Here is a 26,999-nt window from a genome sequence, read left to right as displayed (position 1 = left end):
TCATCATTTTGTCTTTCTGAAACCTTTGTCTCCTTGTCAAGTGGATGTTTGTGGATTTCAAAGAATGCTTTTACAGTATATAGATATTAAAATGTGGTGTTTGGTTTAGGGCCATGCCTATAATGTGTATCCCAATTTATTCAAAGCAATTGCCTGATAGGTAACATTTTACTCTAAGAAGAAATAAAAAAATAAACTACTTGCTGTAAATATATTCAGATTTATTCCTAGCCTTAATGAGATTGTATTTTGCAGCCTGAATGATGAATATGGTTTCAATGTAAATAGACAATAAAGGTGGGCATGAATTGAAATTTGATTCACGATGTATGTTAAATTATGTATTTTATATTAAAATCTACTGTTCTTTATCAGTATTCCCAGACTGATAACGTTAAGTGCTTGTTTGAAAAGCATATACTTGAAAACTATGACATGAAGTGCAACAGGATTTGCCAGATGTTTTAATAAAGCTTTGTTTGAACATTGGTTTTGCATCATACCATATTTACTGGTTCTCTGACAGAACTTTGGTTGTGTATATGATGGGGAATGCAGCATACTAATGGGAAATTATAGTATGAAGAAACAGGAAAAGATGAAGATATGCAGTAGCCCATTTGATAAACTACTGTTTACCTCCCAACATGACCCATTCCAGGAGGGACAAAATGCTCTGTTTCTGGACTTACCTCTTAATTCATGATTACCGTCACCTATGTTTCACTAGGTATCAGAATCCAGCGACCGGGATCCATTGTGACCGCCGAGATCCCGACTAGCGGTATGGTAACCGCTTCCCATTGAACTAGTTATTTGATAAGAAAGGTGTTTCACCATAGGTCTTGGCTGCAATCACACATTAAGAGGGAAGTCCAGTAACAGAATGGGTCATGTTGGGAGGTATGTTAAAACTAACTGATTAACATTAACAGGTATCCGGACTATAGATCTACATAACCAGGTCTACAGTCAATAGGTCTACCACTAATGGTAGACATGCATTAGGCCAACAGGGTCAAAAGGTTGACATGACAATGGTCGACACACATACTGTATGGTAAACAAAAGTTTTTTAATTTTCTTTAATTTTTTAAAACTTTTCCATACTTTGCCATCCATGTGGACTACGATTGAGAATAGTAACCTATGTCAAGCACAGCGGTGGCAGAGTGAGGCACATTGCCCGAGGTATGAAGAGCGAAGCGAGCCATTCGAGGCAACACAGTACACTAATGGGGCTTCTTTGTGGCAGAAAAGTGATAAAACATCCCCCCCAAAATTCTGTCTACCTTTTTTGTGTCTATCATTTCCATGTAAGCCTTTTGCCCCTATCGACCTTTTCTACTGTCTACCTATTCTAGGTTGACCTTTGAACCTGTCAATCTTTTGATCCTGTCAACCTAATGCATGTCTGTCATTAGTGAAAGATCTATTGACTGTATCATTTTTAGTGTAGGTCTGATAATCCACACCACATTAACAGACTTGCATTGTTCGCTTCTTGAAGATGCAGGGCCTGTTTCTGAGTCACAAGCCAGGATGGCCGTGGCAGACACATTTACTTCCATATGCTAGTGCATCTATCTGCATGTCTTCATGTGTATACTGCACCATCTATTGTTTCTCTGACCAAAGCCACAACTATCGCCATAAGTAACAGCAATAACACCTACAGTACCTCATGATCAGTATTACAGATCTGTTTCCCTTCACCATACTCATGCGTCAGAGTCACACAGGAATCTGGCTACATGCCCACAACACTCTAGAAAAACAACTGTCATGTGCACAGTAGCCACCCAGATTCCACCCAGAAATGCCCATTTCACAGACTACGAATAAGATCCTTCCTACTGTGTATGCTGTTTGCTAAGATTGAGCCCATGTTCACCAAAGAGACCAATAGGAACCAGTGGTAGTATTACATATGGGTGCATTACTGGACATTTATATATAATGTATCATCTGTTACATGCTTTAAATCTTTAGAGTGTAAGCTCCAGAAGCAGGGCACTCCTCCCTCCTGTTCTCATTACCTACTTCTCTTACACACCAGCTCAGTGGCGGATCCAGGGGGGGCACTCGGGCCGGTGCCCCCCGTGTCATTTGTGGCCCATTAAGTTTTAGGGCAGAGGATTTTTTTTTTTCATTTGTGCCGGCCCGGCCCCAGCAGGCTGTCAGCGCACGCTGATTGACAGCTGCCGCTGGGACCAGAGCCGGCTCACGCCCACAGTGAGTGCAGCCCTCCCTCCCTCCTCCTCTCCTGCTGCACTGCATGTGACCAGCAGGCAGCAGCGCACGGAGGCTGGGAGACGGAGCGGGCTGCGGGACAGGCTAAGGAGTCAGGCAGCGCGTAGTGGTGGACCCTGGACCGCGTGGACTGGATTTCACTTCCAGCCAGCCCAGGCTCTCCAGCGGCCACACAGAGAGGAGACAGAGGCGCCGATCGAAGCAGGCAGAGCCGCAGAGGCAGCAGCAGCAGGACGGAGACAGTGACTCACTGTGTATATCAGCCTGTCACAGTGAGTATGCTGTTTGCTGTATCGCGGCTGCCAGCCTGTGCCAGCTACCTTTAACGTGTGTGTGGCTGGCACTAAGGGGGGGCGATATGGTCTATGTGTAGTATATGGTGGTATGTGCCTCTCACACCCTGCCCCTCACACGCTGCCTCCTGGCCCCTGCCCCTCACACACTGCCTCCTGCACCCTGCCCCTCACACGCTGCCCCCTGCCCCTCACACGCTGCCCCCTGCCCCTCACAAGCTTCCCCCTGCACCCTGCCTCTCACACACTGCCCCCTATACAGTGTCCCACACACGCTGTCCCCTGCACCTAACATGCTGCCCCCTGCCCCTCACACCCTGCCCCTCACATGCTGCCCCCTGCACCCTGACCCTCTCACACTGCCCCCTGCCCCTCACATGCTTCCCCCTGCACCCTGCCTCTCACACACTGCCCCCTTCACCCTGCCCCTCACACGCTGCCCCCCACACGCTGCCCCCTGCACCTCACATGCTGCCCCTCACACGCTGCCCCCTGCCCCTCACGCGCTGCCCCTTGTAGTGGGGACATACCCCATTTCTGGAAACGCATGCACCGAAGCCGCACGCAAATACACTTGCCCCTTCCATGGTGCCCCCCCTATCATTTTCTTCTGGATCCGCCCCTGCACCAGCTACACTGTACACATCCTCCTTGGGGTCTCTGCCCCTGGACTTTGCCCCTTTGTTGTTTATGTTTCTTCAGACGACCTAGACCCGTTATCTGCACCCACACTAATACCCCTTTCACATCGCCAAAATATCCCGGCTTTTTACCGGGTTGTTGCCGAGTCGACCCAGGTCGAGGTGTGGTGTGAAAGCGCCAAACTGAATATCCTGGGACGTCCAACCCAGTATTTCAACCCGGGTTAAAAGAAGGGTTGAACACGTGTCGGACTCGGATTATTGGGGGTCATTCCGAGTTGTTCGCTCGTTGCCGATTTTCGCAACGGAGCGATTAAGGCAAAAATGCGCATGCGCATGGTACGCAGCACGCATGCGCTAAGTATTTTAACACAAAACTTAGTAGATTTACTCATGGCTGAACGAAGAATTTTCATCGTTGAAATGATCGGAGTGTGATTGACAGGAAGTGGGTGTTTCTGGGCGGAAACTGACCGTTTTCTAGGAGTGTACGGAAAAACGCAGGCGTGCCAGGATAAAACGCGGGAGTGTCTGGAGAAACGGGGTAGTGGCTGGCCGAACGCAGGGCGTGTTTGTGACATCAAACCAGGAACGAAGCGGGCTGAGCTGATCGCAGTGTAGGAGTAAGTCTCGAGCTACTCAGAAGCTGCTAAGAATTATTTATTCGCAATTCTGCTAATCTTTCGTTCGCAATTCTGCTAAGCTAAGATACACTCCCAGAGGGCGACGGCCTAGCGTGTGCAATGCTGCTAAAAGCAGCTAGCGAGCGAACAACTCGGAATGAGGGCCCTTGTGCACTAAAAAGCTACAGTCCCGGGATATTCGGCCTGGCTCTGAAGAAATAGCGCTGATTGTCTGTTTCCAGTCAGCTGAGTTCTGTTTACTATACTGCACTGTGAGCACGTGTGTTGGACAGCAATCCGCACAGTTCTACATTTTTTTGGACCTTAGTTCTGCACTCCTTTGTTCTGCACTCCTTTGGACCTCATTAGCCATGGCAAACTGGAATGATGAGGAAGTCAGGGAGTTGTCGCGGATCAGGGGTGAAGAAGAAATACGTAGGCAGATAACGGGTACAGTCAGGGATGCGATAACATATCGCAACATCAGTAAAATGCTTGCGGCATCAGGTTTTATTAGGTCCCAACAGCAGGTGGTCAATAAGTTGAAGGCACTCAAGAAACAATATAACAAGGCTAACGACCACAATAGAGACCGCAGTGGTGCTGACCGCATGGATTGGCAGTATTTTGAGCTGTGTGCCCATGTATTTGGCCATACCGCAATAAGCAGCCCTGTGACATTGTCATCCAGTCTGGCTGCTGCTGAAACTAACCAGGCCTGTGATGCAAAACCCCTGCCTCCTGTAGTGACCCCAGAGGCACGGTCATCTCCGCCACCGTCACCTGCATTGTTTGTGGATGAGCTTACACCCATGACGGATGATCCACTGCTGATGGAAGAAGAAGCCGGTCTGTTGCCTACAACACAGGTGGCTGATGAGATACAATCTGGACCTAGTGTGGCCATAACAACCCCAACAAGAACACCAACGCAGCCTTTACGAGGATCATGTAAATTAACGATTATATATTTTCAACAAAATCTGGACATACACTTGTCTTATTATTTGGCTACTTGTCACTCGTTTCCGATGTATATGCCAGAGAAAACGTGTAGAAAGTGGCCAAATAGTAAAATATTCGAAAGCAATTGGAGAAGAATTACAACTAAAATAATATTTAAATGATAAATGTTGCAGTGTATGCAGTGTGTAGGTGGGAGATGACCTCAGACACTCTTGCTATCATCACTGCAGTTTTCTATAGCCTCCGTGCAATTCACATTTGTAAAGAAATTTTTGATCTCTTGCACCCACAGTATATACTGTACCACCAAGCAGTAGCAGACCTAACAAGACAGAACAGGCAGCCAAAGCCATGATGACTGTTCTGCTGGATAAGGTTGAACAAATGGACGCAGCCAAGGCAGCCAGGGAAGAGGCTTGCATGGACCGTTTCCTGGCAGCGGAACAAGCCAAGCAGAACTATTTTTTTCATGCAGGTGGAAAATAACAGAGATGCTCGTGAGCGACAGAGGACGAGCCAGGAGTTTCTCACATCTCTATTTGGTAACCAAAGTCAATGCTTAGGGCACCCACATAATATGCCTCCCCAATACAGTCACTCATATCCCCATTTCAATCCTGCACCTTACCCAGCACCGTATGAGTATAGTCAATCACCCCCTACACAGAGGCCGGTAGATCCTAATGAACCAGTGTACCCCTCACCGTATGAGTATAGTCATCCCCAACCACCCCCTTCACAGAGGCCGGTAGACCCTAATGCTCCAGTGTATCCAAATTTACCTTAATCTCAAAGGTTTTTATTTATATTACATGAGTATTTGATGACTTGTTGTTGTTATTATATTTTAGAAAAAACTTAAAACATTAATAACATGGTATATATTAACATAGTATTGTTATTTGGTATTTACAGAGCTTGTTTTGAATAAAAGAAAAAGGTGTCACACCTGTTTTGTTAACCTACTGAAATGTAATTTATCAACAAAAAAACAAAGTGTAACACACAATAGCAGTTGAACATGGGCAATAAACATTTTTGGGAAACTATAACAAACTAAAAAACATTTAAACCAACAACTATGAAAAGTTGCCCATTATTGCAGCCCTAATAAGTTCTGCACTTGCTGCGTGGTCACCCAAATATATCTCCGGACCAAGTGCAGGATATACACATTCAAAGTCCTTTACTGTCCACTCCGGTAGGAATTCCTCCCTCCTAAACGCACAGAGATTATGCAGTATACAGCATGCTGCCACAATGTTAGGCATAATCAAAAGGTCCACATCGTTCCTTTTCAAAAGACAACGCCAACAACCTTTCAACCTGCCGAACGCATTTTCTACAACCGTTCTGGTGGAGCATAGGGTGTGAGTATATCTTATCTGGTTTGGGGTCAGCTGACCGTGTTGTGTGAACCCCTTCATCAAACATCTTCTCAAAGGGTAAGCTGCATCCCCAATTATATGGACCGGTACTTCCACTCCATCAACTGTTTTAGAGTTCTACACAAAACAGTAAAAAAAACAAAAAACATTAAGAATAGGAGCAGATTCCTCCGTTAGGGGCAGACTGGTGGCCACAGATGGGGTGTTGGCGTTTGCGGCTAAGATGAAGTAATATTTGGGTGCAATGATGGAATCACGTTCTTTAGGAAACATTACCTCCTATTTAATGCTCAGGGCATCATTATATATGCGTGAACAACAGGGCCAGCTATAATAACATAGTTAAAAAGTGAAAATTTACTTACCACTCTAGGGAAAAGCCAGCCACCTTGCTTTTCGTCTGCTAGCAGAAACAGTTCTGAATTGTCAAGTACCAGAGCACCATGTGCCCGTCCAGGCCAACCGATAAACACATCTATGAAGCTGGGAAACAAAAAAAAATTAGTTAGGAAATGTAGAAATATAAATATAAGAAAAAAGGACAGAACATTCTTACTAATATTTATGATCAACCACAGCCTGTAAAACTATGGAGTGCCACCCTTTTCGGTTGTAATAATCAGCATGGTTATCATGAGGGGCTATGATAGGAATGTGGGTACCATCAATTGCACCTGCGCATTGAGGATATCCGTGGGTCTTGAAACCATTTATGGTGTCCTATAAGTGCTGTCCTTGGGTTAGCCAAACAAATCGATGGTATAGACTTTGCATCAGTGCCCGTGTGACTTCATAAACGATGTTGCACACTGTTGATATGCCCACACCAAATAGGCACAAAAGGGTGCGATATTCACCGGGAGTGGCGTACCACCACAATGCTATCGCTAGCCTCCTACTTGGCTCTATGGGTGTACGGAAGTTTGTGGTCTGCCTAGCTAGTATTGGGGTCAATAGATCCAAGAGATAACAGAAGGTCTGCCGTGACATCCTGAAGTGTGACTTCCACTGGATATCCTCAAACTTAAGGACGCTGTGCATGAACGCTTGTCCATGCTGCCTTTCTCTGGACCACAATCTTCGGTCAGAAGAGAGGTGGAGGTTCAGGATAGTCGACACCGATGCTGTTATGAGAGATCTCCTCCTACACAGATTTTGTCTCCTCTTTCAGCCGAAAAATTCAACCTCCTCCATCTTGTTAAATAGCTGCTGAAGAAGCTACAGACAGTGAGAAGCTGTAATAACCTTTCATAGCCTGAATCCAGCAGCAGTACAGCTGAGACAATCATGAATTCCGGACTCTGTGCTGGGACAAGTGCTTTGTCGGCCATGTTTGCTGCACTGTGAGCATTCCCCAGCCCCCTCCCTTTCTTGTAGAAAACTGGGAACCAATCAACTCCTTTAAAAATGACATTATACTGGTTTTAACATGGGTGACCCGGGTTGAGCAAAAAGACACAAACACGGCAATAACCCGGGAATAACCCAGGTCAATATTGCGATGTGAACGTCTTTTACCCTGGTCAGAGCCGGGTCGGAGCCATGTTCAAATCCCGGATCTGACCCGGGATTGCAATGTGAAAGGGGTTTACGAGGTACAGATTTCAGCTTATGCCGCCTATCGCCATTGTATCCCTTGCTTCAGTTGTTACTTGTCTAGGGTAATGTATGTATCTATCTGATTGCTTTACCCTATTTACAGCGCTGCAGACCACTTGCGGCGCCTAATAAATAAAGTTTAATAATAATAACAACAACCATATTGGCATATAATTCTAAACATAATGCTTTATTATCATGCTAAAGTTATAATTCCAACACAATTAATATACACTGCTCAAAAAAATAAAGGGAACACTTAAACAACACATCGTAGATCTGAATGAATGAAATATTCTTATTAAATACTTTGTTCTTTACATAATTTTTGTGTGATTTTGTTGTCAGCACATTCAACTATCAATGGAAATCAAATTTATTAACCCATGGAGGTCTGGATTTGGAGTCACACTCAAAATTAAAGTGGAAAAACACACTACAGGCTGATCCAACTTTGATGTAATGTCCTTAAAACAAGTCAAAATGAGGCTCAGTAGTGAGTGTGGCCTCCACGTGCCTGTATGACCCCCCTACAACGCCTGGGCATGCTCCTGATAAGGTGGCGGATGGTCTCCTGAGTGATCTTCTCCCAGACCTGGACTAAAGCATCCGCCAACTCCTGGACAGTCTGTGGTGCAACGTGGCGTTGGTGGATGGAGCGAGACATGATGTCCCAGATGTGCTCAATTGGATTCAGGTCTGGGGAACAGGCAGTCCAGTCCATAGCATCAATGCCTTCGTCTTGCAGGAACTGCTGACACACTCCAGCCACATGAGGTCTAGCATTGTCTTGCATTAGGAGGAACCCAGGGCCAACCGCACCAGCATATGGTCTCACAAGGGGTCTGAGGATCTCGTCTCGGTACCTAATGGCAGTCAGGCTACCTCTGGCAAGAACATGGAGGGCTGTGCGGCCCCCCAAAGAAATGCCACCCCACACCATTACTGACCCACTGCCAAACCGGTCATGCTGGAGGATGTTGCAGGCAGCAGAACGTTCTCCTTGGCGTCTCCAGACTCTGTCACGTCTGTCACATGTGCTCAGTGAGAACCTGCTTTCATCTGTGAAGAGCACTGGGCGCCAGTGGCGAATTTGCCAATCTTGGTGTTCTCTGGCAAATGCCAAACGTCCTGCACGGTGTTGGGCTGTAAGCACAACCCAACCTGTGGACGTCGTGCCCTCATACCACCCTTATGGAGTCTGTTTCTGATCGTTTGAGTAGACACATGCACATTTGTGGCTTGCTGGAGGTCATTTTGCAGGGCTCTGGCAGTGCTCCTCCTGTTCCTCCTTGCACAAATGCGGAGATAGCGGTCCTGCTGCTGGGTTGTTGCCCTCCTACGGCCTCCTCCACGTCTCCTGATGTATTGGCCTGTCTCCAGGTAGCGCCTCCATGCTCTGGACACTACGCTGACAGACACAGCAAACCTTCTTGCCACAGCTCGCATTGATGTGCCAATCCTGGATGAGCTGCACTACCTGAGCCACTTGTGTGGGTTGTAGACTCTGTCTCATGCTACCACTAGAGTGAAAACACTGCCAGCTTTCAAAAGTGACCAAAACATCAGCCAGAAAGCATAGGAGCTGAGAAGTGGTCTGTGGTCACCACCTGCAGAACAACTCCTTTATTGGGGGTGTCTTGCTAATTGCCTATAATTTCCACCTGTTGTCTATTCCATTTGCACAACAGCATGTGAAATTGATTGTCAATCAGTGTTGCTTCCTAAGTGGACAGTTTGATTTCACAGAAGTGTGATTGACTTGGCGTTACATTGTGTTGTTTAAGTGTTCCTTTTATTTTTTTGAGCAGTGTACTTTAAATTTCATTACTACCAATTCAGCAATCAAGTGTTGGCATTAGGGTGCTGATATGGTAAATATTGACAGCATAAATACTGACACACCATGTATAGCCTGTTTTATTTGCACCATACAGTCAATTTTGTGATGATTCATGGGCGTTGCGCCATATATGAAGTTGGCATCCTCTCAGAGTTTCATCATGCTTTATAAGACATGCTGGTGTCAAACACAGCAAGGTGTCTGTACAAGAGCTGAGGGTGGTCCATGGGAAGTCCCTGGTTATTGAGAATGTGAGTGGGGTAAATATATGGACATGCAGGGAGCACATGTCTCTTGTCTGGGTTGAGAAGCCTCTATGGACTTTACTATTGCATGTACCTGACCAAACCTGAGTTTAGTCCCTACTATGTGGGTAGAGGAGTGAAGAGCATGGTTGAGCAGTGGGGAAATAAATAAATACTAAAGAAAAACGATGGTAACTAAATACCAAAACAACATTAACAAATATAGAGGTAAATCAAACTGTGAAAACACATAGTGAAATAAAATGATAAAATATTACTTTACAATGGGCTGCAACAGCTGTTGTTTCCACATTAAATCAAAGAACTCTGTTGTTAGACTGTCACATTTTTTTAAATCCAATTTATGAAATGGTAGCTTCTTATGAAATACAACAAAATTATTGAAGCAAGCAGCCTGTGTTTTGTTGTCAGAAATTAGAAATGAGTATGGTGCTACTAAAATTACATCTAATGTCGACGGAGATAAAAGAAAAAAATAGGGCATAGAATTTATTTAGGTAAAGCATGCTACATATTTTATAAATTACAGTTTTCCACAGTTCTCTACAATGCTGAATATTTAACTGCAAGCACGTATTATAGAGAAACTGGTGTTAAGGGTTCTATTTACTAAGTCTTGGATGGAGATAAAGTGGACGGTGATAAAGTACCAGACAATCAGCTCCTAACTGCCATGTCGCAGACTGGGTTTGAAAAATGACAGTTAGGAAATGATTGGCTGGTACTTTATCTCCGTCTACTTTGTCTCCATCCAAGACTTAGTAAATAGACCCCCAAGTCAGTTGGAAGTTTTTAATACATCTTTGGACAGGCATGTTCTTCGGTTGCCATGCCTTGCATTGAATTCTACTCAGCGTCGACCTGGGAAACCCCTGCTTGTCTCACTTGTCACAGATCAGTCATGCAAACATTGATAGGGCAATTATATTAAAACGGAATGAATGATGAACTGGTAAAGGGTGATGGCAATGGGCAAAATAAAGGGCATAAAGCAGAATATTGGTTCAGTCTATTTAGTAAATCAGAAGTGAGCAATAGTGCAGAGGTTATCTCAGTGTGTTCTACAATTTGATAATTGACATAGTTTTGCCAGTGTTTATGGCATGCAACTTTAATCCTTCCAGCCACGAAATTAAGGGTGAGGGCTTTACAATTCAGTTTGTGTCATTAGCGTATGTCCTTACCATATTGTTTAATAGTATTATACTATATATATATATATATATATATATATAAAAACAAATAAAAGTAATCAGATGCGCTCAGTACAAATAAAAAAAAAAGTCTTTAGCTAGTAAAGCTTAAAATCACTTCTCTAATCAGAGGAGAGTGGGTGCACCAGTGTCCTTCTTTTAACAGAACCGCTGCTCCCCCGCCGTCATGAATAACCCGGAATTCCACGGGAAAACAGATATCTAAAAAGAAAGACAGGGGGGGCGCTCCATAGTGCAAAGTCAATTTTACTTTTTAAAAGCACACAAGACACTGTGTCGGTGTCCCGACGTGCGGCGGCTGTCTTCAGCGGTCCAGCGGCACGGGGCTGAGGTCCTGTCTCAAGAGATCTGCCGGAGGTTTGGAGAATTGCCGGGGGCATATGTGTTTTAAATCATGTGGTATTAAGTAGAGATGAGCGGGTTCGGTTTCTCTGAAACCGAACCCGCACGAACTTCATGTTTTTTTCACGGGTCCGAGCAGACTCGGATCCTCCCGCCTTGCTCGGTTAACCCGAGCGCGCCCGAACGTCATCATGACGCTGTCGGATTCTCGCGAGACTCGGATTCTATATAAGGAGCCGCGCGTCGCCGCCATTTTCACACGTGCATTGAGATTGATAGGGAGAGGACGTGGCTGGCGTCCTCTCCATTAGAAATTAGATTAGAAGAGAGAGAGAGATTGTGCAGAGTCAGACAGAGTTTACCACAGTGACCAGTGCAGTTGTTGTTAGTTAACTTTTATTTATTTTAATATATATCCGTTCTCTGCTATATCCGTTCTCTGCCTGAAAAAAAACGATACACAGCAGCAGCCAGTCACACAGTGTGACTCAGTCTGTGTGCACTCAGCTCAGCCCAGTGTGCTGCACATCAATGTATAAAAGGCAAAGCTTATAATAATTGTGGGGGAGACTGGGGAGCACTGCAGGTTGTTATAGCAGGAGCCCCCAGGAGTACATAATATTATATTAATTTAAAATTAAACAGTGCACACTTTTGCTGCAGGAGTGCCACTGCCAGTGTGACTAGTGGTGACCAGTGCCTGACCACCAGTATAGTAGTATATTCATTGTTGTATGTATTGTATACTATCTCTTTATCAACCAGTCTATATTAGCAGCAGACACAGTACAGTGCGGTAGTTCACGGCTGTGGCTACCTCTGTGTCGGCAGTCGGAACTCGGCAGGCAGTCCGTCCATCCATAATTGTATTACAATATATACCACCTAACCGTGGTATTTTTTTTTCTTTCTTTATACCGTCATAGTGTCATACTAGTTGTTACGAGTATACTACTATCTCTTTATCAACCAGTGTACAGTGCGGTAGTTCACGGCTGTGGCTACCTCTGTGTCGGCAGTCGGCAGGCAGTCCGTCCATCCATAATTGTATTATTATTATAATATATACCACCTAACCGTGGTTTTTTTTCCATTCTTTATACCGTCGTCATAGTGTCATACTAGTTGTTACGAGTATACTACTATCTCTTTATCAACCAGTGTACAGTGCGGTAGTTCACGGCTGTGGCTACCTCTGTGTCGGCAGTCGGCAGGCAGTCCGTCCATCCATAATTGTATTATTATTATAATATATACCACCTAACCGTGGTTTTTTTTCCATTCTTTATACCGTCGTCATAGTGTCATACTAGTTGTTACGAGTATACTACTATCTCTTTATCAACCAGTGTACAGTGCGGTAGTTCACGGCTGTGGCTACCTCTGTGTCGGCAGTCGGCAGGCAGTCCGTCCATCCATAATTGTATTATTATTATAATATATACCACCTAACCGTGGTTTTTTTTCCATTCTTTATACCGTCGTCATAGTGTCATACTAGTTGTTACGAGTATACTACTATCTCTTTATCAACCAGTGTACAGTGCGGTAGTTCACGGCTGTGGCTACCTCTGTGTCGGCAGTCGGCAGGCAGTCCGTCCATCCATAATTGTATTATTATTATAATATATACCACCTAACCGTGGTTTTTTTTCCATTCTTTATACCGTCGTCATAGTGTCATACTAGTTGTTACGAGTATACTACTATCTCTTTATCAACCAGTGTACAGTGCGGTAGTTCACGGCTGTGGCTACCTCTGTGTCGGCAGTCGGCAGGCAGTCCGTCCATCCATAATTGTATTATTATTATAATATATACCACCTAACCGTGGTTTTTTTTTTCATTCTTTATACCGTCGTCATAGTGTCATACTAGTTGTTACGAGTATACTACTATCTCTTTATCAACCAGTGTACAGTGCGGTAGTTCACGGCTGTGGCTACCTCTGTGTCGGCAGTCGGCAGGCAGTCCGTCCATCCATAATTGTATTATTATTATAATATATACCACCTAACCGTGGTTTTTTTTCCATTCTTTATACCGTCGTCATAGTGTCATACTAGTTGTTACGAGTATACTACTATCTCTTTATCAACCAGTGTACAGTGCGGTAGTTCACGGCTGTGGCTACCTCTGTGTCGGCAGTCGGCAGGCAGTCCGTCCATCCATAATTGTATTATTATTATAATATATACCACCTAACCGTGGTTTTTTTTCCATTCTTTATACCGTCGTCATAGTGTCATACTAGTTGTTACGAGTATACTACTATCTCTTTATCAACCAGTGTACAGTGCGGTAGTTCACGGCTGTGGCTACCTCTGTGTCGGCACTCGGCAGGCAGTCCGTCCATCCATAATTGTATTATTATTATAATATATACCACCTAACCGTGGTTTTTTTATACCACCTAACCGTGGCAGTCCGTCCATAATTGTATACTAGTAAACTATCCAATCCATCCATCTCCATTGTTTACCTGAGGTGCCTTTTAGTTCTGCCTATAAAATATGGAGAACAAAAAAGTTGAGGTTCCAAAATTAGGGAAAGATCAAGATCCACTTCCACCTCGTGCTGAAGCTGCTGCCACTAGTCATGGCCGAGACGATGAAATGCCAGCAACGTCGTCTGCCAAGGCCGATGCCCAATGTCATAGTACAGAGCATGTCAAATCCAAAACACCAAATATCAGAAAAAAAAGGACTCCAAAACCTAAAATAAAATTGTCGGAGGAGAAGCGTAAACTTGCCAATATGCCATTTACCACACGGAGTGGCAAGGAACGGCTGAGGCCCTGGCCTATGTTCATGGCTAGTGGTTCAGCTTCACATGAGGATGGAAGCACTCAGCCTCTCGCTAGAAAACTGAAAAGACTCAAGCTGGCAAAAGCACCGCAAAGAACTGTGCGTTCTTTGAAATCCCAAATCCACAAGGAGAGTCCAATTGTGTCGTTTGCGATGCCTGACCTTCCCAACACTGGACGTGAAGAGCATGCGCCTTCCACTATTTGCATGCCCCCTGCAAGTGCTGGAAGGAGCACCCGCAGTCCAGTTCCTGATAGTCAGATTGAAGATGTCAGTGTTGAAGTACACCAGGATGAGGAGGATATGGGTGTTGCTGGCGCTGGGGAGGAAATTGACCAGGAGGATTCTGATGGTGAGGTGGTTTGTTTAAGTCAGGCACCCGGGGAGACACCTGTTGTCCGTGGGAGGAATATGGCCGTTGACATGCCAGGTGAAAATACCAAAAAAATCAGCTCTTCGGTGTGGAGGTATTTCACCAGAAATGCGGACAACAGGTGTCAAGCCGTGTGTTCCCTTTGTCAAGCTGTAATAAGTAGGGGTAAGGACGTTAACCACCTCGGAACATCCTCCCTTATACGTCACCTGCAGCGCATTCATAATAAGTCAGTGACAAGTTCAAAAACTTTGGGTGACAGCGGAAGCAGTCCACTGACCAGTAAATCCCTTCCTCTTGTAACCAAGCTCACGCAAACCACCCCACCAACTCCCTCAGTGTCAATTTCCTCCTTCCCCAGGAATGCCAATAGTCCTGCAGGCCATGTCACTGGCAAGTCTGACGAGTCCTTTCCTGCCTGGGATTCCTCCGATGCATCCTTGCGTGTAACGCCTACTGCTGCTGGCGCTGCTGTTGTTGCCGCTGGGAGTCGATGGTCATCCCAGAGGGGAAGTCGTAAGCCCACTTGTACTACTTCCAGTAAGCAATTGACTGTTCAACAGTCCTTTGCGAGGAAGATGAAATATCACAGCAGTCATCCTACTGCAAAGCGGATAACTGAGTCCTTGACAACTATGTTGGTGTTAGACGTGCGTCCGGTATCCGCCGTTAGTTCACAGGGAACTAGACAATTTATTGAGGCAGTGTGCCCCCGTTACCAAATACCATCTAGGTTCCACTTCTCTAGGCAGGCGATACCGAGAATGTACACGGACGTCAGAAAAAGACTCACCAGTGTCCTAAAAAATGCAGTTGTACCCAATGTCCACTTAACCACGGACATGTGGACAAGTGGAGCAGGGCAGGGTCAGGACTATATGACTGTGACAGCCCACTGGGTAGATGTATGGACTCCCGCCGCAAGAACAGCAGCGGCGGCACCAGTAGCAGCATCTCGCAAACGCCAACTCTTTCCTAGGCAGGCTACGCTTTGTATCACCGCTTTCCAGAATACGCACACAGCTGAAAACCTCTTACGGCAACTGAGGAAGATCATCGCGGAATGGCTTACCCCAATTGGACTCTCCTGTGGATTTGTGGCATCGGACAACGCCAGCAATATTGTGTGTGCATTAAATATGGGCAAATTCCAGCACGTCCCATGTTTTGCACATACCTTGAATTTGGTGGTGCAGAATTTTTTAAAAAACGACAGGGGCGTGCAAGAGATGCTGTCGGTGGCCAGAAAAATTGCGGGACACTTTCGGCGTACAGGCACCACGTACAGAAGACTGGAGCACCACCAAAAACTACTGAACCTGCCCTGCCATCATCTGAAGCAAGAAGTGGTAACGAGGTGGAATTCAACCCTCTATATGCTTCAGAGGTTGGAGGAGCAGCAAAAGGCCATTCAAGCCTATACAATTGAGCACGATATAGGAGATGGAATGCACCTGTCTCAAGTGCAGTGGAGAATGATTTCAACGTTGTGCAAGGTTCTGATGCCCTTTGAACTTGCCACACGTGAAGTCAGTTCAGACACTGCCAGCCTGAGTCAGGTCATTCCCCTCATCAGGCTTTTGCAGAAGAAGCTGGAGGCATTGAAGAAGGAGCTAACACGGAGCGATTCCGCTAGGCATGTGGGACTTGTGGATGCAGCCCTTAATTCGCTTAACAAGGATTCACGGGTGGTCAATCTGTTGAAATCAGAGCACTACATTTTGGCCACCGTGCTCGATCCTAGATTTAAAGCCTACCTTGGATCTCTCTTTCCGGCAGACACAGGTCTGCTGGGGTTGAAAGACCTGCTGGTGACAAAATTGTCAAGTCAAGCGGAACGCGACCTGTCAACATCTCCTCCTTCACATTCTCCCGCAACTGGGGGTGCGAGGAAAAGGCTCAGAATTCCGAGCCCACCCGCTGGCGGTGATGCAGGGCAGTCTGGAGCGACTGCTGATGCTGACATCTGGTCCGGACTGAAGGACCTGACAACGATTACGGACATGTCGTCTACTGTCACTGCATATGATTCTCTCAACATTGATAGAATGGTGGAGGATTATATGAGTGACCGCATCCAAGTAGGCACGTCACACAGTCCGTACTTATACTGGCAGGAAAAAGAGGCAATTTGGAGGCCCTTGCACAAACTGGCTTTATTCTACCTAAGTTGCCCTCCCACAAGTGTGTACTCCGAAAGAGTGTTTAGTGCCGCCGCTCACCTTGTCAGCAATCGGCGTACGAGGTTACATCCAGAAAATGTGGAGAAGATGATGTTCATTAAAATGAATTATAATCAATTCCTCCGCGGAGACATTGACCAGCAGCAATTGCCTCCACAAAGTACACAGGGAGCTGAGATGGTGGATTCCAGTGGGGACGAATTGATAATCTGTGAGGAGGGGGATGTACACGGTGATATATCGGAGGGTGAAGATGAGGTGGACATCTTGCCTCTGTAGAGCCAGTTTGTGCAAGGAGAGATTAATTGCTTCTTTTTTGGGGGGGGTCCAAACCAACCCGTCATATCAGTCACAGTCGTGTGGCAGACCCTGTCACTGAAATGATGGGTTGGTTAAAGTGTGCATGTCCTGTTTTGTTTATACAACATAAGGGTGGGTGGGAGGGCCCAAGGATAATTCCATCTTGCACCTCTTTTTTCTTTTCTTTTTCTTTGCGTCATGTGCTGATTGGGGAGGGTTTTTTGGAAGGGACATCCTGCGTGACACTGCAGTGCCACTCCTAGATGTGCCCGGTGTTTGTGTCGGCCACTAGGGTCGCTAATCTTACTCACACAGTCAGCTACCTCATTGCGCCTCTTTTTTTCTTTGCGTCATGTGCTGTTTGGGGAGGGTTTTTTGGAAGGGCCATCCTGCGTGACACTGCAGTGCCACTCCTAGATGGGCCCGGTGTTTGTGTCGGCCACTAGGGTCGCTAATCTTACTCACACAGCTACCTCATTGCGCCTCTTTTTTTCTTTGCGTCATGTGCTGTTTGGGGAGGGTTTTTTGGAAGGGCCATCCTGCGTGACACTGCAGTGCCACTCCTAGATGGGCCCGGTGTTTGTGTCGGCCACTAGGGTCGCTAATCTTACTCACACAGCTACCTCATTGCGCCTCTTTTTTTCTTTGCGTCATGTGCTGTTTGGGGAGGGTTTTTTGGAAGGGACATCCTGCGTGACACTGCAGTGCCACTCCTAGATGGGCCCGGTGTTTGTGTCGGCCACTAGGGTCGCTTATCTTACTCACACAGCGACCTCGGTGCAAATTTTAGGACTAAAAATAATATTGTGAGGTGTGATGTGTTCAGAATAGGCTGAAAATGAGTGTAAATTATGTTTTTTGAGGTTAATAATACTTTGGGATCAAAATTACCCCCAAATTCTATGATTTAAGCTGTTTTTTAGGGTTTTTTGAAAAAAACACCCGAATCCAAAACACACCCGAATCCGACAAAAATAATTCGGTGAGGTTTTGCCAAAACGCGTTCGAACCCAAAACACGGCCGCGGAACCGAACCCAAAACCAAAACACAAAACCCGAAAAATTTCAGGCGCTCATCTCTAGTATTAAGCCCACAGCGGATTTTGTTCTGGTACGGGCAATTATCGTTGTGCTTTGAACCGGAGTGTCTTGTGTGCTTTTAAAAAGTAAAATTGACTTTGCACTATGGAGCGCCCCCCCTGTCTTTCTTTTTAGATATATATATATATAGTAACATAGTATCTGAGGTTGAAAAAAGACAATTGTCCATCGAGTTCAACCTGTTTGTGGTCTCCTATGCATGATGATTTGACTAAAATTTCTGACAGATGCTGATGTCAGCCGTTGCATTTTATCCCTATTTATAGTAACTATAATGCATGACTATGCACCATACCCCTGGATATCCTTATCCATTAGGAATTTATCTAACCCATTCTTAAAGGTGTTGACAGATTCCGCCATTACAACTCCGGAAGGGGGGGAATTCCAAACACATATTGTCCTTACCGTGAAAAAGCATTTACGCCGTATTGTGCGGAATCTCCTTTCCTCTAACCTGAGCGAGTGTCCACGAGTCCTCTGTGTTGATCTAACCAAAAACAGGTCCCGCGCAAGCTCTGTGTATTGTCCCCTTATATATTTGTAGATGTTGATCATATCCCCTGTTAGTCTCCGCTTTTCCAATGTAAACATGCCTAGTCTTTCAAGCCTTTCCTTGTATTCCATCGTCTCCATGCCCTTAATTAGTTTGGTCGCCCTCCTCTAAACTTTTTCTAGCTCCAGGATATCCTTTTTGTATTACGGTGCCCAGAATTGTACACAGTATTCAAGGTGTGGCCTCACTAGTGATTTATATAACGGGAGTATAATACTCTCGTCCCTAGCATCAATACCTCGTTTTATGCATGCTAATATCTTATTAGCCTTCTTTGCTGCAGTCCTACTTTGGGTACTACTGCTTAGTTTGCTATCTATGAGGACAACTAAGTCCTTTTCCAGTACAGAATCCCCTAATTTTACCCCATTTAGTAGGTAGGTGTAATTTTTGTTCTTGTTACCACAGTGCATTACCTTACACTTGTCTGTGTTGAAGCGCATTCTCCATTTGGCTGCCCATGCTTCTAATTTAACTAAGTCGTTCTGAAGAGACTCGGCATCCTCCTCTGTATTTATAGCCTTACACAATTTGGTATCATCTGCAAAAATTGACACCATGCTCTCTAGAACTTCTGTTAGGTCGTTAATGAAAATATTGAACAATAGCGGTCCTAATACTGAGCCTTGCAGCACACCACTTAACACTTCAGTCCAAGTTGCTGCTCCCACTTAGCACTTCAGTCCAAGTCGCTGCTCCCTATTATCTAACCAGTTTTTGACCCAAGTGCATATTGTGCTTCCTAGTCCTGATTCTTGTAGCTTGTAGATAAGTCTCATGTGTGGTACAGTATCGAACGCTTTGGCAAAGTCTAAAAAGATTACATCCACGTCTTTACCCTGATCTAGGTTTGCGCTTACTGTTTCATAAAAGCCAAGTAAGTTGGTTTGACAGGGTCTGTCCTTCATAAACCCATGTTGATTCCTTTTAATGACCTTATTGATTTCAAGGAACTTCTGAATACTATCTCTTAGAATACCTTCCCATACTTTCCCCACTATAGATGTAAGACTAACTGGTCTATAATTACCTGGTTCAGCTTTACTTCCCTTTTTGAATATAGGCACTACTTCCGCTATACGCCAGTCTTTGGGAACCATACCTGATATAACTGAATCCTTAAAGATCAAAAATAGCGGTTTTGCCAGTTCAGAGTGAAGCTCCATTAGAACCCTTGGGTGAATACCATCGGGCCCTGGTGATTTATTAATCTTTAAATGTTTTAATCGGTCACAGACTACTTCCTCGCTTAAATAAGTACCTATCAGTGGGATATTCTCATTATTGAGATTGTGTGTCAGTCCCTGAATTGGGTCCTCTCTAGTAAATACTGTTGAAAAAAACTAATTTAGTGTGTCCGCTATGTCATTATCATTTTTGCTTAAGACTCCCAACTTGTCTTTTAAAGGGCCTATACTCTCCTTCTTTAATCTCTTGCTATTAATGTATTTAAATAATTTTTTGGGATTCGCTTTGCTTTCCTTTGCTACTAGTTTTTCAGTTTCTACTTTAGCCGCTCTTATTTCCTTTTTGCAAATTTTGTTACATTCCTTATAGTGCTGAAATGACTCTGCTTCCCCGTCAGATTTTTATTTTTTAAATGCTCGCCTTTTCTTGCCCATAAGTTCCTTAATCTTTTTGTTAAGCCACATCGGTTTATGATTTTTATTCCTTTTTTTGCTGCTCATAGGAATAAATTTGAGTGTATTTTTAGCTAGCAGGAATTTTAGTACCTCCCATTTCTCTGTAGTATTTTTTCCTAAAAACAAACCTTCCCATTCAATATCCCTGAAAAATACCCTCATCTTTTCAAAATTTGCTTTGCTAAAGTTTAGAGTCCTAGTAGAGCCAGTATAGGGCTGTTTATGGAAACTGATATTGAATGTGACCATATTGTGGTCGCTGTTTCCTATGCGTTCCCCTACTATAATACCTGATCCCAAATCCCCATTGTTTGTTAATACCGGGTCTAAGATTGCATTGTACCTAGTTGGTTCCACAATTAGTTGGACTAAGTAGTTATCATTAAGTGTGTTTAAAAACATATTGCCCCTAGCAGTATCACATGAATCGTTTTTCCAGTTTATCTCTGGATAGTTAAAATCTACTATGTCTCCTACTCCTGCTGCTCTTTCAATTTGCTTTAGTAACAATTCCTCATCAGATGCATTGATACCAGGCGGCCTATAGCATACACCCAATACTAACTTTTTTATTCCTTTTTCCCCGCATGCAATTTCTACCCTTAATGTCTCGACAGTGTCTACAGTCCCCTCCTGAATATCTTCCCGTATATCAGGTTTTAAAAACGGCTTTACGTAAAGACACACCCCTCTACCCTTTTTATTTAGTCTGTCTCTCCTAAACAGTGTATAGCCCCCTAGATTGACTGTCCAATCATGTGATTCATCCCACCAAGTTTCAGTAATGCCTATAATATCATACTGTTTGCTTGCTGCAAGTATTTCTAGTTCACCCTTTTTACCAGTAATGCTTCTGGCGTTTACATACATACAACTAAGATAAGTATTTTCACTTGCGTTAGGGACATCTTTCACCTTATGTAGCAATGATGACCTGTAATCGTAATTGGTTAGTGCTTTGGTAAAATCTCTTTTAGTACCCATGTTAGTAACCTTACCGCCTGCTCTTACCCTGCCCCCAACTTCTCCCCCATTTCGTTTACTACCGCCATCCCCACTATTCTCACTGCATGACCCGTAGTTTCTAGCTAAACCCTCCCTCCAGGCTCCTAGTTTAAAATCTCCTCCAACCTTCTAACCATCCTTCCCCCCAGCACCGCTGCCCCCTCCTCAGTCAGGTGCAATCCGTCACAACAAAAGAGATGGCGCCTGACTGAGAAGTCCGCCCAGTGTTCCAGGAACACAAACCCCTCTTTCCTGCACCAATCCCTAAACCACACATTTACCTCCCTAATCTCCCTCTGCCTCCCTGGACTAGCGCGTGGCACGGGTAATAATTCCGAGAATATTACCTTAGATGTCCTTGCCTTCAGTTTCTTTCCTAAGTCCCTATAGTCTTTCTTAAGGACATCCCACCTTCCGCTAACTTTGTCATTGGTGCCAACGTGCACCAAGACCGCCGGGTATTTCCCAGCCCCTCCCAACAATCTATCTACCCGGTCCGCGATGTGCCGTACCCGAGCACCCGGGAGACAACAGACTGTACGGCGATCACGGTCCCGGTAGCAGATTGCCCTATCTGCCTTCCTGATGATAGAATCCCCTACCACCACCATCTGACTATAGATTGCCCTATCCGCCTTCCTGATGATAGAATCCCCTACCACCTCACTATCTTTTATCCCAACTGCACCAGAGGGACCACTCCTCTGGATGCTAGAGGGAGCAGTCTCCACCGGCACCGTCATTTCTTCACTATCATCCTCCGATTCCTCGTCCAGTCGGGCAAATTTGTTGGGGTTTGATAGTTCGGAGATGTCGAGCCTCCCCCTCTTTTTCTTCCTTCTAACTGTGACCCAGCTGGCTACCTGATCATCATCCTCTTCTACCAGTGACCCCTCCCGCAACTCCTCCACCGTTCTGTCTAAACTACGCTCGAGATTGTGAATCTCCCTCAGTCGCGTAACGGTTTGCTCTAGATCAGTTACCTGGGCTTCCAGGGCAACCGTTCGCACACACCTCGTGCAGATGTAATCACACTGGGCCGGTAGCTCCAGGTGTGCATACATCTTGCACGACATGCACTGAGTGAAGTCCCCAATCACAGCCCCTCCCATATTGTTTGTAAGGTCTAACTCCCTGTTACTCTCAAAGAAAAAGCAGCAAAAATAAAAAGTAGAAGACAAACAATCTCACTTATACAATAATTAAGCTGGCTTATACTTATCTATCTTTGTGCGGTTCTTGGTCCTTCACTTTTATGCAGTCGTAGTACTCTCTCCTGCGGCACCTATACTCCACTTAGCAGTTGCCGTTGTTCCAGCTCACTGCACCTCCTTTTCACTTGGCTTCCAGCTCCTGCTAAAAAAAATAAATAAAATGCCCCTCACACACGCACAATCACAGCCCCTCTGCTACTCCAAGTAAGAGACCCTCTCACTCACTCACTCACAAGGTCAGCCCCTTGCAGCCTCACCAGAAGTTTAATGGTACTGCAAATGTGTGTTCCTGATTGTGTATTATAAACTCACCTTTTTCTGTATTCTAACTCACCTTTTGCTGTTTACAATTCACACTTACAAATCCAAGCAGCACTTTAAAATACAAGCCCTTACAAAGAGCAAGCTCCAAAGAGTCTAATCACTGCTTATATAGGCTCAGCCAGCTGCTTTAGTCAGCCCCTCCTCCTCCTGATTACTCACACCTGATTTAACCCCCTCCCTCTGGCTTTTCACCTCACACTTTAATTTATTTTTTTCCCTCCAAAAAACCCCCAGTACAGATATAAACACAAATAAGAAACAGTATAGATACAAACAATCAGATTCAGATTAACTTTCTCTCACAATATTACTATCCCTATATGGATAGACAGAGAATAATCAGAACTCACCTTTTGCTGTTTACAACTCACACTTACAAATCCAAGCAGCACTTTAAAATACAAGCCCTTACAAAGATCAAGCTCCAAAGAGTCTAATCACTGCTTAGATAGGCTCAGCCAGCTGCTTTAGTCAGCCCCTCCTCCTCCTGATTACTCACCCCTGATTTAACCCCCTCCCTCTGGCTTTTCACTTCACACTTTTTTTTCCCCTCCAAAAAAAACCCAGTACAGATATAAACACAAAAAAGAAACAGTATGGATACAAACAATCAGATTCAGATGAACTTTCTCTCACAATATTACTATCCCTATATGGATAGACAGAGAATAATCAGAACTCACCTTTTGCTGTTTACAACTCACACTTACAAATCCAAGCAGCACTTTAAAATACAAGCCCTTACAAAGCCCTTATATACAGTGGTCGAAGTGGAAATTTTGAAGTGGGGGTATGGAAAAGTTATGGCTGTAATTATGTACGAGCTGAAATTCACATTCTAGCACACGGAACGAGCCAAAATTCACATTATAGCACACTGAATAAGCCGAAATTCACATTATAGCACACAGAATGAGCCAAAATTCACATAATAGCACACTGAATGAGCCAAAATTCACATTATAGCACACTGCTGAATGAGCCAAAATTAACATCATAGCACACTGAATGAGCCGAAATTCACATTATAGCACACCGAATAAGCCGAAATTCACATTATAGCACACAGAATAAGCCAAAATTCACATTATAGCACACTGAATGAGCCGAAATTCACTTTATAGCACACGGAATGAAACAAAATTCAGGTAGAGTGACAGTAGGGACAGGGAGAGTGACAGAGAGACAGGGAAAGTGACAGCAGGGACAGGGAAAGTGACAGCAGGGACATTGGGACAGGGAGAGTGACAGAAAGAGGGACAGCAAGGGCATACAAGTAGGAACTAGGGAGAGAGAGAAAGGCAGCAGGGTAAGATTACCTATTTAGCATCTGCGGTGCATGAGGAGGCTGTGGTCTGCGGTGCATGAGGAGGCTGTGGGTTTCGGAGATGTCGCCGAGGTGCAGAGAAGGACTGCGGGGTGGCGGCGGTGCAACGGAGGAGGAGGCTGTGGTCGGCAGCCTTTGGTGCGGCACTGGCGCCTATGATGACCGCGGTGCTACTATTCAGGGGCGTAAGTTAATACCAAACACCCGGAGGCAAAAAAGATTATATTGACCCCCCACAGTTTAGGGTGTACACACACACACACACACACACACACACACACACACACACACACACACACACACACGGTACACGCATACATATACACACACACACATATATATATATATATATATACTAACCCAACCCCACATATACACACAGCCAAATACACACACACACACACTACACAGTCACATATCTACATACTCACTGCCACATACAGTATATACACACACATTATATACATAAACACACATACACAAATGCACACACATATATACACACACACACAGCCACATTCACACACACACTGTCCCCACCTTGACATTCTCCTCCATCAGTTCTCTGCTCACCAGTTGCCGGGTAGCAGCATACGGGAGCCAGGCAGCTGCGCTGTGTAGAAGGAGCTGGCCATCCACCATAAGAAGAAAGCCGGAGCTGTCAGGGGTGCGGGTGCATAATCATGCCGCACTTGTCAGGGCCCAGGGACGGGAGCTGTAATCATGCGGGAGCCGCACTTGTCAAGGCCCAGGGACGGGAGCTGTAATGCGGGAGCTGCACTTGTCAGGGCCCAGGGACGGAAGCTGAGTAATGTACTATTTAAAATCTGCCGTGAACTAGCAGCCACTCAGGAGCGGCCACTCTTGATTGGCTGCCGGTTCATGGCAGATTTAAATAGTAGTGCAGAGGTATGCTCGGTGTGGCGGCGGCCCGGAGAGGGACAGTGCTCGAAGAAGTGCCGGTATACCATACCATTGTATACTGGCCCACTTCGAGCACTGTATATATATATATATATATATATGCGAAAACCCTCACTGACTGACTGACTGACTCATCACTAATTCCCTTACTTCCTGATATGTTAGGAAGCTCAAATTTAACATGCGTATTCTGCTGCTGGGAAATAAGAAAACCACTTATTAGAATTTTAATAAACCTCCCCTAAGGGGATGAACAGGGGGTTGACATAATGACGCCATCACCGATGCGTGGCTTGCGTTGCGTGAACGCTAACGCCTAAATGGACAATCGGCTCAAAATTTGGTTTACACCTCCAGTGTGTAGAATTATATAAACTACAAAAGTGGTCTTGTCACATTTTACTGTATATGCCGTACCTGCTACGGGTGCTCCTTGGGTAAAGTAAAGAACCATGGATTAATATTCTCTGACATTTACATGTCTCAAATTTTCAGCTTTATAGATTTACCACACAGCTAATATATATATATATATATATATATATATATATATATATATATAAATTGCAGTTATAACCGGCACTCACGTACACCATGCATCTGCCCCGGTGCCCCCTCTTGCCGCAAGCAATTGTATCCAATGTGTTCGAGTGGCACTCCACGAGGACTTTTCAAATCAAATAATCACAGAGACACCGCTCTTATAGTAACGTTTCAGTTATATTAACTTTCGTCAGACCAACACATATAATACATTCACATACCTTTATACCTCACCAAACCCTCGTGTCCCGCGTCCCTTCGGCCCGATCAGCTGGCGGGGATGGATGACGTCATGGCACAGCGCCTGTGCATCGCGCTCACGTCCCACGCTGCATATCGGTTACCTTGGAGACGAAGACGCAATGTGAACTATTATTTAACAATGCAATACATGTGATACATTTATCGTTTCCATCATAGCAGCATACTAGAAAACTTAATATTCATAAAAATACAGTCTCCACCAGTATAAACACTAACAATGCTATATACTAGTGTTTACATACAAAAATACACCAAAAGAGACAGAAAAAACATATCTAAATGCATAGATTCACAGAAGCCCGTATTGTAAAAACCTCAAGAGAAACAATATAGTGGCAACTGTTCATTGAGGCCACCTGGAGTCACCGTATTGAGGCGATGAATCCATCTAGCCTCACGTTGTAATTAGAGATGAGCGGGTTCGGTTTCTCTGAAACCGAACCCGCACGAACTTCATGTTTTTTTTACGGGTCCGAGCAGACTCGGATCCTCCCGCCTTGCTCGGTTAACCCGAGCGCGCCCGAACGTCATCATGACGCTGTCGGATTCTCGCGAGACTCGGATTCTATATAAGGAGCCGCGCGTCGCCGCCATTTTCACACGTGCATTGAGATTGATAGGGAGAGGACGTGGCTGGCGTCCTCTCCATTAGAAATTAGATTAGAAGAGAGAGAGAGATTGTGCAGAGTCAGACAGAGTTTACCACAGTGACCAGTGCAGTTGTTGTTAGTTAACTTTTATTTATTTTAATATAATATATCCGTTCTCTGCTATATCCGTTCTCTGCCTGAAAAAAAACGATACACAGCAGCAGCCAGTCACACAGTGTGACTCAGTCTGTGTGCACTCAGCTCAGCCCAGTGTGCTGCACATCAATGTATAAAAGGCAAAGCTTATAATAATTGTGGGGGAGACTGGGGAGCACTGCAGGTTGTTATAGCAGGAGCCCCCAGGAGTACATAATATTATATTAATTTAAAATTAAACAGTGCACACTTTTGCTGCAG

The sequence above is a fragment of the Pseudophryne corroboree genome, chromosome 1, assembly GCF_028390025.1.
Source record: "Pseudophryne corroboree isolate aPseCor3 chromosome 1, aPseCor3.hap2, whole genome shotgun sequence".
NCBI lineage: Eukaryota > Metazoa > Chordata > Amphibia > Anura > Myobatrachidae > Pseudophryne > Pseudophryne corroboree.
Note: the sequence above shows the minus strand (reverse complement) of the source record.